The following is a 16372-nucleotide window of genomic DNA, read 5'->3' on the forward strand; positions in this document are numbered from 1 at the left end:
CCTCCCACAGTTTGGTCAGATTAGTTGTGTTAAGAAACATTTTATAAAGATGTTTCCTATTTAATTAAAAAGCACCTTTGTTTTTGTTTGTTTAAAAAACATCCATACATCTGACCAATTAATCAGGTGAACCTTGCAGCTCTCATACAACAAATACCATGTCTATATCACTGGGTGAACTTGGCTCAGTCACTATCTTCCAACCTAACCTACCTCAGAGGGCTGTTGTGAGGATAAAATGGTGAGACAGAAGTGGGTACACCACCTGGAGGTCCTTGGAGGAAAAGGTGGGCTATAAATGTAATAAAAAGCTGAAATTTAAAAAGATTAAAACTCCTTCCTAAATTGGGATATCACCAGATAGAACCTTGAGTGTGTGTTTGGGGGTGGGCGGAATTAGTTCATGCTATTTGTAAGCAATCTTTCCAAAAAAATATTATTTGGTGCATGTGTGTTTTTCCTTTCTTTTTATCTCTCACTCTCTCATTCAAACTTTAGGTAATGCCACCTCTGCAGCCGAAGAATAATTGTGTTGACAAAGTGATTCGTGAAGGCATTTGAAAATGGATTAAAACTGCCTTGAAATGGCACCTGCTTGAATGCCTTTTCGCTTTGGCTGTTTCCAGACATACACACTTTGTTTTGTTCCTTGGGGGTGGGGGGAAGAAGAAGGAATTGGGGGGAGCTCGAGAGAGACAAAGTCATTCTTCTGTGTTTAGCATGTAATTTATAAACAAGCTAAATTGCTTGCGTTTTGTCTCCCTCTTTCATAATTCTTCGGTGTTTGCATTCGGAGACCACTCATCAATGTCTTTCTCCAGGTAAGGGTTCTGCTTTTAATATTCGTAGCAGGGAGGGGAATGCAAATCCTGCGTGGAAAATGACAATAAACACTGCACGTATGTTCAAACAGCGGTACGAGGAAACCATTTGTTAATAATATTAAAATAAGAGCGATCAAACTTGCTGATGACTGAAAATGGCCTGGAGCAGCATTCAAATATTGATTCAGCAGGAATGTGATGTGCGCTTCATTATGAGACTCTGCAGCGGCAGCCCAGGCTTAGACTGCTGGGAGAGCAGGGAAGGGTTGGGAGATGTCAGAAAGTGCATCGCTCATTATCTTAAATGAGGGGTATTTCTGTCCCTTGTTTGAAATGCTGACTTGGCAATCCAGCATTCGGGAGGAGGTTCCTCGGCAAAGCTACTGAAACCCAAAGTAAAATTCAAACCATAAGTGTGCGAGTTTCCTCTCTCCCTCACAGTAGCATTAATTCCTGAGAAGGGAGAATGTTTTAGGATGCTGGTGGCTTATTACCGGACTCGCGTCTCCCCTCTCCTCCAAGATCCTGGGGCAGGCTTGATGTCACATACCATAGCATGCTCCAACACCTGGCAGTGTTTTGAAAAGCACCTATAGCTTCCATAACACAACAACAACAACAACAACAACAACAACAACAACAACAACAACAACAACAACAATTCTAGCACTTCACCCAGTACAGCAACCATTTAAAGGTAAAGAGACCCCTGACCATTAGGTCCAGTCGTGACCGACTCTGGGGTTGCGGTGTTCATCTTGCTTTATTGGCTGAGGGAGCCGGCGTACAGCTTCCGGCTCATGTGGCCAGCATGACTAAGCCACTTCTGGCAAACCAGAGCAGCGCACAGAAACGGCGTTTACCTTCCCGCTGGAGCGGTACCTATTTATCTACGTGCACTTTGACGTGCTTTCGAACTGCTAGGTGGGCAGGAGCAGGGACTGAGCAACAGGAGCTCACCCTGTCGCGGGGATTTGAACCGCTGACCTTCTGATCGGCAAGTCCTAGGCTCTGTGGTTTAACCCACAGCGCTACCTGCGTCCCCAGCAACCATTTAACTACCCACAATTCCCCGACATAACATTGCCATTTTATTTGCCCACAGTTCCTCAGAGGAATTCTAATCTATTGTCAGGCTTCAAGGAATCAGCTTCCTCCCCTTGTGGCAGTAAATAAGTAGATCAACCGAAAGGAATGTCTTATCAGTTAGATTCTTTAATAATCACAGTGAGAGACTAAAGAAAATGCCTCCCTAGAATGGCAGTGCTCCCAATTAAGGCTACCTCCCCCCCTCCTTCCCTATTAATCTACCTCACTCCTACATCTTGTAATCTGAGCTTGTACCCTCTGTGATTTCTGTTCTGAGACTTTCTGAGCTCTTCTCAACTTTGGGGAGGGTGGTGGAGGAATGCTGTCCAATGACTGTGAATCTGTTAACCCTCTCTCTTCCAGTGTTTCTTCTTCTTCTAGCTGTTCCCCATCTAGGGTTTCCCAGCTTCTGCCTTCTGAACTATGCCCCTTTGCAAACCACTGTTCCAAATCTACACTGTCCTCCTGTTCCTGGGAAGATTCAGGATGGGTTGGAGGGTGCCCACCAATCCTCCTCAGCATGGTCCCTGGCATCTGTAGGCACTGGAGAAAATTTAAAGGGGCGATTTGCACCAATTAGAATAGTACTGTCATTATTTCTCTCCCATTGTGGAGGTCCATTCACCTAAGAGGGGGAAACTACCAGAAGGCAGATCTAGTCCTTGGGATTGTGTGCAGTTCTGTGTTAGCCCCCATTGGGGAAACCACTGCATAAGAACATAAAAATAGCCTCCTGGATCAGGCCAATGGCTCATCTAAGCCAGTATCCTGTTCTCACAGTGCCATCCCAGATGCCTATGAGAAGACTACAAGCAGGGTCTGTGCACAAGAGTGTTTCTCCCTCCTGTGGTTTCCTTCCTCTTCCTGCAGCAGCAACTTGCATCTAACCATCACCCACTCACCATGTTATTGGTCTCTAAGGATGCCAATCCCAGCCTTCTTGGATGCTTCTACAGTCCTTGCATGCAGAGTGTGTGGATGTATTGTCCCACCCTTCCCATACAAGTGGGTGGTAACAATAGGCCTAGTAATCTTAAGAGGCTATCCTAAACACAGCACAATGATAGGCCAACCACGACACAGGCAAGGTATGCAGCAGGAGAGAACCATCCACAGATCAAATTTTGTATTCTTGATCACAATGTGCCTCAATTAGGAAGCAAATGTGTTGCAAGAGGAGCCTGCTGAACCTGAGATGACTCTCAGAACCGACCAAGCCACATGTTGCAAGGATGGGCTGTTAATTCATAAGGACAACCAGGCTCGATCTTCTCAGAAGTGGTGCAGATGTTCTCGGTGGCTTTCGGCCAACTCTTGGACATTGTAAATACTCTGAAGAATAACCTTGAAATGAATACAGTTGCATCAGAGGTCTCATGTTCTCCAACATACTGCCTAACAGAGACTAAACCTTGGGCAGCCCTGAGAAAAAGAACATGACATCTAACTCTGCCATTGAACATTGTACCTACCTCCAGTCTGCACCTTTCTTCCTGCCCCCATCAATGCCTCCACCTACTTAAAGCACACAGTTCTCCTGTAATTGTTCCAGCTGAGAAGGGGAGAAGGCCTTCTTTAGAGACCTCTCAGAGATGCTGGAGTACACAACTCTAGTCCTAGGTCTTGCTCCTTTAGAAACCTTCCAGGCCATTCAAGGGCAGGACTAGTGCCTGCCCAACTTGTGACATGGCAATCTATAAACAACTCATCATCCATGGATGCTGGCCAATCAAATGCGCTTGGTCCCAGGCTAGGGAGGGAGTTGAGAATGAATGAGGAATTATTATTATTATTATTATTATTATTATTATTATTTATTCTTTATACCCTGCCCATCTAGCTGGGTTTCCCCAGCCACTCTGGGCACCTTCCAACAAAATATTAAAATACAGTAGTCCATCAAACATTAAAAGCTTCCCTAAAAGGGAACTAATGGCCCTAATGTTGTGGGACTCTAAAACCCATCAACCGCTGCCAGCCAACAGTGAAGAATAATGGGAGCTGTAGTCCCACAACATCTGAAGGGCCACAGATTACCCATCCTTGGTGAGACCTGAGTATAAAAACTGGAGGGCTACATTTGGCTTAGTTTTGCAGTCTCAGATAATAAAGTAGGGAGAGATCAGATTTCTTCTTAGAAGAGAAACAACCCATCTACATTTCCCCTCGGTCCTGTAAAAGGAAAATCCAATAAGTCATTTCTTTGAGGAAGTGACTGGAGACAGAAACATGACGCAGAGACATTGACGGACTGTGTTAAACATTTTAGCACATTTTAATGTATTTCCTCCGCTCGATTAAAAAGTTGTCATCATTTGTCTGCAAGGTGTAGCATGCCCAGTATTCTAGCTAGGCAAGATAAGTGAACTACAGAGCAACAGATTTATTTTCAACCACAGACATCCAGAGAAACACATTCACTCGCATTCTTCACTTGTTAAAAGTCCAATTCTCCCAAAGGTTGAGGGCAATGAACTGTCATTTAACATATTTCCAGATTATCAGATGATGACTAAAATGTGTTTGTTTGTTTGTTTTACAGCAAAACAGAAGGTTTAATTTAAACACACACAAAGCAAGATATTTTTACTCTCTGTTGGGGAGATAAAAAAATGACACTGCTTCCACTAGGAACTGACGGAAGGCTCAGAGAAATACAGATGGCAGCAGAAGCTGGATTTAAAATGTATGTTAAATACTAATTTGTGTCAAGGATACTTTATCTCTCCCTCGCCATAATCTTTTTTTTTTTCACAGCATGCTCAAGCAACAGAAGATAATAATTATGCTGAAAGGCATTGTCTTTGCCTGCTGAGAGCTAGGCAGTTTTGAAATAAGACTGCAAAATAGCCAGAGCTTCATAAGCTCTGGGTCCCCTTTGCCCCCCACCTCACCCAAGTCACCCTTCTAATAACAAACTCAGCTGGGGAGGGACCATCACAACTGTGGCTGAAAGTGAGCCACTGAGAAACAAGGAGGAGGCATCAGAGTGGTTTAAGCATCAATCCATTTTCCCTTCCTGTGAAGGGAAGAGCAGTGGCGTAGCGTGGGGGGTGCAGGGGGGGGCCGGCCGCACCGGGCGCAACATCTGGGGGTTAGGGCAAATCCACGGGTTAGGGGGCGCAAATCCACGGGTTAGGGGGCGCAAATTACTTGCCTTGCCCCGGGTGCTGACAACCCACGCTACGCCACTGGGGAAGAGGGGGTCTCTTAACAACTCTCAGCATCCTAAACCAACTGCAGCTCACAGAATTCTTTTGGGGAAACTACAGCTACGTAAAGTGGTATCACAAAGCTTTGTATAAATGGTGGGAATATGGTCCCACTGGAACCCAAAAGTGAATATTCTGTCTGAGCGGGAAGGAGGATGCACAGAAACGATTTGTTGCATGGCCCAGTCGTGTTGAAAAGAATGTGAAATGGCAGCTACCTCCTGGAAGCGACTTTAGAGGGTTTATTTTTTAATTAGTTCCTATTGCCCAATCATCAGAATGAAAGGGAAGTCTGCCACCTGGGTTAAGGCTGATCCATACTGCAATTTGACAGCCGAGGGGAAAGAGGGAGCCTTGTTTATATCCAGATCTCCTGAGTCATTACTGCATTCAAGTCAAATTCTCATTTTCAATACTCAATTCAGTTCATCGATTACCTGCAGACAGGGCAAAGACAATGGCTGCTTTTGACTCGAAGGGTGTGACTGAAAGAGTGGACTATTCTTTCAAAGGACCTGGCTCTACATTGGCCTGAGCAAGAGAAACATCTCCCCAGTGTCCCAAATTGCGTGAATAAGCAACAAAATGGCAAAGGATGTTCACTGTAAAAGTATGAAGTCATATATGTATATGTGGGGTGTACATGGGCATCCAATATTCACTATGTGTGTATCTGAAGAAGTGTGCATGCATATGAAAACTCATACCAATAACAAACTTAGTTGGTCTCTCAGGTGCTACTGGAAGGATTTTTTTACATTTTGTTTCCATTTTGTATCCGTGTGTGTGGTTTTTTTTTATAAAAAAAATCCTAGCCTGTATACGCCATATGTTTTGGACTATATGTCTGAGTTGGAGTCAGGCACAGGTCAGCAACAAAACAATAACTCAACTGAGGCCAGTGAAGTTAATTCTTTATTCAAGGAAACAAACCACAACTCTGGCCTAGCAACTCTTTCTAGAGGTCCTGCCCCAAAGAAGCAGTTGCAAGGACCGAAAGCCCCCTCTCCAGGGTCTTTCCCACACAGTCTCAGGCTGCGTCTGCACACTGTCAGGTGTGTGTGCAGGAGCCAGGCCCTGTGACCAGGACTGGGGCCTTCCTAAGTTTGTTCTGAAGAGGCAAGGTGCGGCCTCACAGGTGAGGCCGATTGGTAACTCACAGCACTTGGTGGCAAGAGCTGGGAAGGGATATAAGGTCAGCATTTCCCTTCAGCTCTGCCACAGCAACACGTTCCCTGCCTTTGGCTCCTTGACTCCTTGCTCCTCGGACCCTTGACTCATGACTCCTTGCTTCTTGATCCTCGGACCCTTGACTTCATGACTCCTTGCTTCCTGACCCTCGGACCCTTGGCTTCTTGACTCCCAGCCCTCTGACCCTCAGACTCTTGGCTTCCCAGCTCCTGGCTTCTGGGCTCCCATTCCTGTTCCCACCCCACCATCTTGCCCCCAGTCCTAACGTCCTCAGCCGGGAATTCGATCGCCCATGAACTGGACTGTGACACACTCTGCTCTGCTTGCTTCATTTCTCTGCACGTTCTAGGAGACATGGGGGAGGGGAGCTGCACCCATGGCTTCTACTTCTGTGCTCTGCTGCAGCCTCTTCCTGTTCACTAAACTCTGTCACCGCTCCCGTTTCTGACACCTCCTCCTCCCTGTCTACTGCTTCTCCCTCTGACCACCATTCTTCTCCCTCTGACCACTCACTGTCATCCCACCACCGGTTCCCTGGCTGTCAGCCCTCTACCCCTGGGGGTTCCCTGGGGGGTTCCTCAGTTGGTGCCTCCATCCATTACTGACACTATCGTTATGTAAACTAATCCCAGCTCCAGGTGGGGAGTGATGGGCTGGGCAACACTTACCTTCCTTCATTTTATGATGTGGCTCAAGAGCTCCCTCTTATTACCTCAACCACTTCTAGTGGGATGAGACGAGGCTGCAGTTGCTGGGGGCTGACCCAGAATGCACCTGGGATACCCAGCATTCATTGTGACATAGCATGGTCCCCAGGGGCATCTTTGAAATCACAGAAGGAGCATTTTGAAAGATCTGATGGTGGTAGTAGTAGTAGTTGTTGTAGTAGTAGTAATAATACAGTGGTACCTTGGGTTACAGATGCTTCAGGTTACAGACTCTGCTAACCCAGAAATAGTACCTCAGGTTAAGAACGTTGCTTCAGTTTGAGAACAGAAATCGCACAGCGGCAGTGGGAGGCCCCATTAGCTAAAGTGGTGCTTCAGGTTAAGAACAGTTTCAGGTTATGAACAGACCTCCAGAACGAATTAAGTTCTTAACCCGAGGTACCACTGTAATTTCATTTATATCCCACCCTCCCTGGCCAAACCGGGCTCAGGATGGCTAACATCAAAGTATATAATACATTAAAACATAAAATCAAGCAATCAACTGAAATACAGTTTAAAATCAGAATAAATCAGGTGGTACTGGCTGACAGGCACCTGATGTAGACTTTCAAAGGACACTACCTGTTTCCAAGAACTTTGGGGAAAATTTCAAGAAAATGTGAAATCACCCCGAAAGTGAATTTAAAAGAAATCCACATGTATATTTTTTGTCTGAGAAAATGGGGGAAGGTCACCATTAATGAAATCAGCCTTCGCCAACCTGGTGAACTCTCATGAGCCAAGGTTAGTGAAGGCTGATGCTTACAATCAGAAGATGGCAATTTTTAATATGCTGGCATGCTTGCTGGGAACCCTTTACCTGGAGTTCACCTGGAAAGTTCATGCATTCTCAGGAGATCTTCCCAGAAATCATGGCACAGAAGCTACAACAGTAACAGAATAGTTGACTGGCAACTCAGATAGCATCTCTCTGCAGCTCACCCCGCAGCCTAAGCACCGTGCAGCAATGCCCTTGGAAGATGTCCGTCATCAGCAAATGGCAAATCAGATACGCTCCCAAAATAAATCTGTTGCAGATTAACTTAATTACCCCAAAGCTCTTAGGAGCTTCGAGGGATTTTACAGCATGGCACTCATCCTGAAAAGCAAAACATCGAGCTGCAATGACAACACATACCTTCTCATTGCAGCGGAAATCAAATTTAGCAAGATGAAACCCATGCCTGTTTCAATATTCAACTGTGGATTGAGGGAATTAATTCACAATGAATTACAAACTGGTTTCACGCACCATCCCCAAAAAGAATCGCTTCGGGTCTGTTTTGTTGAGCTCTCTCAAATGGTAAAGCTGCCGCCACCATTTGATTTCAGAAGCTAGCCAATTCTCCCATAGGAAAATGGCCGAAGTCGCCACATGAGGAGAAAAGATGGGATGGCAATTTCAAATAAATGGTTTCCCACAAGGAAATGAAATGCAAAAATCACCTCAGGGGAATATTCCAAATATTTCCACTCATTTTTACCTTTGTACTACAGTGGTACCTCTGGTTACGTACTTAATTCATTCTGGAGGTCCGTTCTTAACCTGAAACTGTTCTTAACTGAAGCACCACTTTAGCTAATGGGGCCTCCCACTGCTGCTGCTCTGCTGCTGCATGATTTCTGTTCTCATCCTGAAGCAAAATTCTTAACCTGAGGTACTATTTCTGGGTTAGCGGTGTCTGTAACCTGAAGCATCTGTAACCCGGGATACCACTGTATAACAAAAGCTCTAAGTTAACATAAGACGAGCCTGCTGATCAGGCCAATATCCCACCTAGTCCAGCATCCTGTTCTCACAGTGGCCAACCAGAAGCCTCTGGGAAACCTGCAAGCAGGACCCAAGCACAAGAACACTCTGCTCAGGTATGGTTTCCAGCAACTTCAGAAGCATTACTGCTTTCAGCCATGGAGACAAAGTTCAGCCATCATGGCTAGTAGCCATTGACAGCCTTCTCCTCCATGAATTTGTCTAATTCTCTTTTAAAGCCATCTAAGTTGGTAACCATCACTGTCTCTTGTAGGAGCGAGTTTTACAGTTTAACTATGCAGGTTTTAGGATTGTTGGGAATGCTGTTTCAACCACCAAACATCTAGTTCTGTCACAAAACAGGGCTGGCTGAGCAGTGGTGTAACATATGCTTCTGCTGCCCGGGGCACAGGCAGAGTGGGGGGATGTCCTGCAGCCATGCCAGCCCAGCCCTCACCACTGCATCTGAAGGGTGCGCTCAAGCCACCCTGGCAGTCCTGCGTGGCTTTGCCCAGCAAAGGAGAGGCGGTGATGTTGCCACCATGTCTCTTCCTCTCTGCCGCTTCTGCCCCTGGGTCAGGCTTGACCCAGGAGTGGGACTGCGGCCAGCTGGCACCATTGTACTGTTGTGCAAGGAAGCTGCTTCTGCAGTTCCTTCACAAGCTGGAGCCAGGCCCTGGGTGCGGCTTCCCTCCTTGCAGCTCTGGCCTCAATGAGGGAGCCTGTCATGGGGATGCCTGGTTGCGCCCCCTCAGATACTGCACCCAGGGCCACGGCCCCCCAGCTCCCCACGCTATGCCACTGTGGCTGAGGTGACACCTCCTTGTCCACTGTGGGAAACAGCAGTCTGGATTAGAGAGACTTTTGGTCTGAGTGAACAAGACTCTTATTGTGTTGTTATTGTTAGAATATTCCGTTCCACCTTAAGGGATAGGCATGAGACTGTTGTGTGTCACATGTCTGTTTACACTCCAGCACAGCTTGCTGGGAACTTCCGTTTGTGTATAGCTTTCGCTTTTAGCTGCTTGCTTTGGACACGAAAGGGATCAGACATGTTTTCCTTTTGTGCTGAATAAACTGCTTGTAAATATGCTTACACAACCTCTCCTGCCACTTCTGTTTGCGCGTTATCTCTGATGAGTTGTGTGCCCTGGCTTTTGAGGCTGTGGGTCGCAAATGCTGCAACAAGGACTGGAGATTGCCCAGCACACTGGCCGGTGGGCTGGAGCCAGCTGGGGGCCTGCCAATTGCCCCCACTTCCTTGGTTGTATGCCAACAGTTATATCCTTAGTCTAACCTGGAAGAAAGTAAGCCATTGATTACTCTGATGAGATCAGATGTTATGATGAAGGGCTGTGAGTGGCACATCAACCAAAGATGGTAAAAAAGCACTCTGAGCCATCCAGACTGAAAAGCACTTAAATTGCCTCAATCAAAGGCTTGTAGAACAGTTCTTCCATCCAGCATGTTCTGTTTCCTCCCAGTTTGAATGGAACAGAGCATCTCAGCCAGAGAGCACCGATCTAGAAGTTCTGTTGACTTTCTAGGATCTTATGCGCAGAGCTGAGTGTCATTAGCGTGCAGGAGAATCCTCAACCCGAATCAGTGGCTTCATGCAGAATTGAATAGCACGGCTGGGGAGACTGAACCCTGTGGAACCTCAAAGACCACAGGCCAGGGAGAAGAACAACCTTCCAGAAATGAGCAGAGCTGTTTCAACTTAAGGTAGCCCAGAAAGATGCCATGGTCAACTCCCCCACCTGACACCACTCCCAGCACACAAGATTACAAGCCACTGCCATCAGAACATAAGATTTGCGAGCCTACTAAAGGTTTTCCTTCATGAAAGCATTTCCCTGTTTTTTCCTGGCCAGACCAGTCTTAAGCGCAATCACCATGCGCTGGCAAAAACGAGGACTCATGAGTTAGCTGCAGCAAAGTTGATATTAATGTCACCCACTACTCTTCTGAAGGGCTAGTTAAATCTCTTTCTCTTAGTCACATCTTTGTGTTCCAGTAATGTTTCCTTCTATGCCTCCATTGTGGGCATTTGTGTCGCTATTGCCCTCTTCATTTGGGAAGCATCTATTAAAACACTTCCTACTAATAGAGTGCTGTCCATCTAGCAAATCTTGTGAAAGATAATTATGCCTCGTGCATTACTGAAGAATAATAATGATACTAAATATATATATTTCTCCTAAGCCATTTATAGCATGGAGTCAGACACAGCTGCCTCCAGCTGTGAGAAATTACATAAAAAACACAGTTTGGTTTTTATTTTATTTTTATTTACCCATCTCTCTCCCTTCTTTACATCCCTCCCCCTTTTTCAGTTATCTTGCTGCGCATACAGTAACTGAAAAACGATGCAAAGGCAGAGAATGACTTATCTTACATGCGACATATACAACCCATCATTCAAAAAGAAAAAAATCTTTCTGGGGGGAAAAATCTTCTTTGATCACAACTTTAGGTTGCATTTCTAATCAGACTAATCTGATTTTCTGTCCATAAATGGTTTCTCCTGCCCCATTCCAATCAAATGTACTGTATTTAGTATTAGAGTATCAGTGCTTATGAGTTTGCTAGTTTATTGCACCCACAGTCAGTACACTTAGGACCATTTGAGGAAGAATAAAAAGCTAATGTATGGAAATTAGGATGGCACCAATATTTTGCTGACCACAACTATTTGTTGGCTCCTTTATTTAAAAAACAAGAAGGTAAGAAGAACCTGGATGGATAAAGCCAATGGCCCATCTTGTCCTGCATCGTGTTCTCACAGTGGCCAACCAGATGCCTGTAGGAATAATGGAGGACGACAGGAGGTTGGGTGCAAGTGAGCTGTGCAGAAACATGCTGGCAAGCATGCTCCAAGACAAGCTGCCAGCTAGCTCTGTAGAGGCTCCTTTTATTAGCACAATATGCAAAACCAGTCAGATACATTTTGGACTGTGACCTTTACACATCTTCCAATCCCGAGATCGAGAGGTGGTGCAAAGTTATTTTGGCACCTGTTTCCACCGCATCATTTCCCCCTTGAACAATGTGTGATGAAGGAGACCACGGTCACAGACAGGGCACGGCAGAGCACTAAGAGAGCAAAGGTTAGATAGAGGGCATGATGTTCAGACAGCTGTGGCTTTGTCTGCTGGTGGGAGTGTGCTCCACACCCAGCGATTATTCCTTCAGATGCCTGGGAAACCCACAAGCAGAACTCAAACACACTCAGTGAGAGGTAGTCTAAACTCTACATTCTCACGTTTTGCCTCTGGTGGAGACATTTTTGTCAGTGAAATAGAATATACATCATGGTGAACTTTTGCTTCATTTTCAAAAACAATATAAAAAGCACTATGAAATCAAACATTTTAAACAATTTTTAAACAAATATTGTGTGTGTTTTGTACAAAAAGTTTCATTCCCATTCTAAATCAAGAGCCTTGACCTTAGCACTGCATGACTCAAACCCGGCATGACTAAATTTCCTTCTTTGATCCTCATTTTCTGTGGACAAGTTTTAGAATTAATAGCTCTGGACTCATTTCCCAAAATCCTTATTCTCATCTTCATTTATTTTAGTATCGTAGGCAAGAATGCTTCCAGTAGGATTTGTGTGTATATGACTAACTAACTATTCCTCTCCCTAACTAAAGCATTGTTTTCTCCTCTAATCCTATTAGTGAAATATAGGCCACAAACATCTCAAGATCAAAAGGTCTCCCAGAGTGCTAATCTGAATGAGGTAATTTAGGAAAAACAAGACGTATGGGAGGATACATTCCCTGAAATAAACATGGCCCAGGAGGAGGAGAAAGATGAATGGCAATGATGATGATTTTAATATTCATTGGGAGAAGGAACTTGGTTGTCTGAGTCCACCTTCAGAGAGGAATAAAGCTTCTCTATACATATACTGGGATAACGTTTTGATAGGGTGCTTAGCCCCTCTCATGAGTGCTAATTCCTCCTGGAAAAGATTTCCAAGCCTTGTTTTACTGAGCAAATATTAACTCCCAGTTTCAGAGCCAAGGGGAAAATATGACACCATGGAAGGGAAGACCTTTGGAAAGGAGAATTGCTGGGTATAGGAAGGGTAAAGAACTCTATGTTTTCTTCTTTCAACTGTTGTTTTAACCATGAAGTAAGACCTCTTGCTAACTTGAGTATACAAAGAAACAAATTTAACAACATAGCCAGCTAGTTGGTTTGTACCCACTGTCTAATATGAATCATGCTATGCATTGATGGGAGGGACGCGGGTGGCGCTGTGGGTTAAACCACTGGGCCGCTTGAGCTTGCCGATCAAAAGGTTGGCGGTTCGAATCCCTGCAATGGGGTGAGCTCCCGTTGTTCAGTCCCAGCTCCTGCCAACCTAGCAATTCGAAAGCACACAGTGCAAGTAGATAAATAGGTATCGCTCCGGCAGGAAGGTAAACGGTGTTTCTGTGCGCTGCTCTGGTTTCGCCAGAAGCGGCTTAGTCATGCTGGCCACATGACCTGGAAAAACTGTCTGCAGAAGTGGACAAACGCCGGCTCCCTTGGCCTTTAAAGCGAGATGAGCGCCACAACCCCTGAGTCATTTGCGACTGACTTCATTGGCAGGGTCCCTTTACTTTTACCTTTTTATGCATTGATGTAAATATAAATCTTTGGCATCAGAAAGTTCCATGACAAAGGCCACATTCATATATTTGAGTCACCATGATTCCATTTTAAACTGTCATGGCTTCCCCCAAAGGATTCTGGGAGCTATGGTTTGTTGGGAGCTGAGGGTTGTTAGGAAAGCCATACTCCCTTCACAGAGCTGCAATTCTGGGCGTGTTTTAGCAGTCAATCCCTCTTCTTCAGTGGGTTCTAGTATTTTGGAAGTGAGACTTACTCACAGCTAAGTATGCATAGATGCTTTCACCACCCTGGTGCCCTCCAGTCATGCAATATGTCAGGGAAGACTGATGCACAGGATTACAGCCTTATTCTTTCTCTTTTTCTTTCTTGCTAAGGAGACACAATTCTGAATCCTCTGGATAAAACAAAGGGGGAAAAGGATGTTGAATTAAAAGCACACCGTGAATGTTTCCTTTTCAAAACATTGTGAATTCAAGGCAAACTTGCCAACTTTGTTTGTTTCTTGCTAATTGATCTGTAGTTTCCATAAGCTCTGGTGCCCTCTTCTTACCCTTCTCCCACCCAACTCCAGATAGACCCAAATCACTAGACTTTGCTCCATGTTTAGATATTAGATATGGGAGGCTGATCTTCAAATTGACTGATAGGGATCATCCAGGCTTAGTTCAGGGATGCTAGTCAGCTGTCAAAGTCAAATGTAGTCTCTCATTCACTCAACTCTGCCCCTTAGAGAACAGTAATTATTTTGCTCTAGAGAGACTGGGAAGCTGAGTTACAGCGTACCTCGCTACATCTACCTCATCTCTTAATAAATTCAGTTTTTCCGATCATAAGTCACAATAGCGAGTTTGAGTATTGTGAAGGACGAATCAAGGGTGTTAGCTACTGGTGGAAAGTTCAGACTAATGTTTTTTTAAAAAAATAAAATAGGCAAGTATCAGAAAGACCATTTGCCCCCATGTACGGACCTATGAGATCAGTTAGATCATCGGGAGAAATTCTACTCATGGCACCACACTCTACAGAATATACAAGGGTATTGGAGCCAGTGTGGAGTGGTGGTTAGAGTGTTGGACTAGGACTTGGGAGACCAGGGTTCGAATCCCCACTCAAGCCATGAAACGCATTGGGTAACCTAGGGCTAGTCACAGTCTCTCAGCCTAACCTACTCATGCCAGGAAGTGTGTGACGCAGGAAGGGAGCTGTAGGCAGATGTTTTATTATGTTTGTTCAATTGCTTTGTCCTGAGGGGCAGGGTCAAAATATCGTAAATAACTTCTTGCTGATCTTTGTGCTACAGTTATATTTCATCTCTTTCCCTGTAAACTGCTTTGAGCATTCTATGAGAAGGAGATCTAGAAATAACATTGACATTGGTGTTAACATTAGCACCTTTCTTCTAGGAGCATGGATGTTGTATGTCATCCCTTGCTGTTTCCCTATGGACATCCTCACTAAGGGAAACAGATGTGAATCCAGTCAAGAGTGGATTAGCAATTATGCTAAATACTCGATAGAGTAGGCCCCCTGCTTGTGGTTTAATTATTTGGCATTTCCCGGTGTGAAATGTGTTCTCGTCTGGTTCCCCATACCAGTCTTCTTGAAAATTCCCCTCAAGTTCAGAAAATCGTGGTCGTTCCCTCCATCTGAAGGAATGAATCAAGGCCATGTTTTCAATGTGAGATGAATTTACAGTAGTAGTGATGGTATGGTCATCAAAAGGTAGAAAATTGTGTGAAGATGGTAAAAACAGGGTGAGATGCAATACACACTTAACCTGGGACTAAGAAGAACTGAACTTCGTGGGATGTACTTTTGAATAGATACGTATAGAATTGCACCAGATATGGTGCAGCCTTTTACAGGAAGCTGATGGGTTAAAGTAGAGAGGATCTTCTTACACCACAGATGAACCATCTTTGGTGGACTCCAACTCCCACCAGCCCCAGCCATCACAGCCAAAGATCAGGAAATATGGATTATGGAGTCCAACAACATCTAGAGAACCAAAGATTCTTCATCCGTGAGCTCCACACACATCCCATTCATCAAGATTGTACTTTTTACTGATCTTATCTGTGTTTTTATTGATAAATATTGTACTTATATGTTTCCCAAAAGAGTTGTGTTGGCATTAAGTGTGTCTTAAATTTATTATGTACACTGTTTAGAGAACTTTGTGACTTACAGTCCAATCCCAACTGTGTCTACACAGATGTCCTACTGAATTCAATGGTACTTACTCTGAATTATGCAGGGTTTGTGGTTTGGACTGCACTCTTAGCACTCTATAAATAATTCTAAATATATATTTTTAAAATCAAATTAATCATGATGAGTGACATTTCACTAGTTTAAAATAAAGTGAACTTTGTGATCTCCTGCCTCCCCTGCTCATCTGCCCCCTTCCTCATCTCTGTTCGTTAAAAGTGTAATCATTTATTTACAGAAAGCAGTTGGCATTTAGTCATTGTCTCTTACAGATAATTTTGTGGCTTTATCAGGCTTACTGGGAGACAGAAAATCCAGCCAGACATCATACGTCTTGCACTATCCAGCAGCAAGGAAATGCCATTTTTCTTATCTTTATCTCCAATGTTGTTTTCAATGATGAGCTGACTAAACCTATTTGCATATGCCTGCAAATGTCCATCAATCTCCATAAAGCAAAAAGCCTTTCTAAACCTTGCAACTTTCCTTTTTGTCCAGCATAATTTCCCCTGTCTCTCTGTCTTTGACTCGCTCTCTCCCCATCTCCCTCTCCCATTGTTCCTGAGGCAGCAGCAAGAAATCTAAATATAATACAACGGAGACTATCCTCCTTACTGTAAAGAACCTTGGTAGTTATTGCTTCCTGTTATAAAGATAGATAGAAGATCACAATGTGGGTTTGGAAAGAGTTGAGCCCTTCTCCCCTGCAGATGGTTTCTAAAGGCTGCTTTGCTTAATATGGTAAATGAAATG

General features: G+C 44.5%; 1 long non-coding RNA gene across 1 annotated transcript; it reads left to right on the plus strand.

The window, feature by feature from the left end:
• The first annotated feature begins 12153 nt into the window (after positions 1–12153).
• Positions 12154–15401, plus strand: LOC310746399. Its single transcript, XR_014540702.1, has 3 exons — positions 12154–12524; positions 12800–12875; positions 15317–15401. It is a non-coding gene; the product is annotated as an uncharacterized lncRNA (long non-coding RNA).
• The last annotated feature ends 971 nt before the right edge of the window (positions 15402–16372 follow it).

The sequence above is a fragment of the Podarcis filfolensis genome (genome assembly GCF_964270895.1).
Source record: "Podarcis filfolensis genome assembly, chromosome: 12".
NCBI classification, from domain to species: Eukaryota; Metazoa; Chordata; class Lepidosauria; order Squamata; family Lacertidae; genus Podarcis; species Podarcis filfolensis.